Source organism: Penaeus monodon, chromosome 33, assembly GCF_015228065.2.
Source record: "Penaeus monodon isolate SGIC_2016 chromosome 33, NSTDA_Pmon_1, whole genome shotgun sequence".
NCBI lineage: Eukaryota > Metazoa > Arthropoda > Malacostraca > Decapoda > Penaeidae > Penaeus > Penaeus monodon.
Window position 1 is genome coordinate 154316 of NC_051418.1, and position 495 is coordinate 154810.

Sequence of the window (495 nt, forward strand, 5' to 3'; positions counted from 1 at the left end):
CTACCAAAACAGTGGTATAGAACTAAAACTGAATTAACGACAAAACTAAACCTAAACGATTTGCTAAAATTTAACTCGTGTAAACATAAACCAACTGAAATTCATCCCTTGAAAGCAAACCAGCTCTTTACCAAAATCCCGAAACCAGTCTCTCTCTGATTTTACAGAGCACGGATTCTTGTAGAAGTTGAGGTTGCAGGCAATGAATAAACGATGTATCACGCGCAATATGGCGGTGCGTGGCAACTCTCACCTGTGTGTAAATACCTTTCGTGAAGCCTCGGGAAGCATTGCCAGGTGACGGCCAGGTGCGTATAGGCTGCATTCAGGTAATCGCTTTGATTAATTAGATTCTTCGATTTGTTTGATTAATTCGTTAGATTTGGTTGAGTCACGGATAAAGAAAAGGTTTGAATGGGAAGGATATGTAATAATGAAACGTCATTTATGTATCCTTAATTCAGGAAGTATTCCTCATTCATACTCGGACTCACA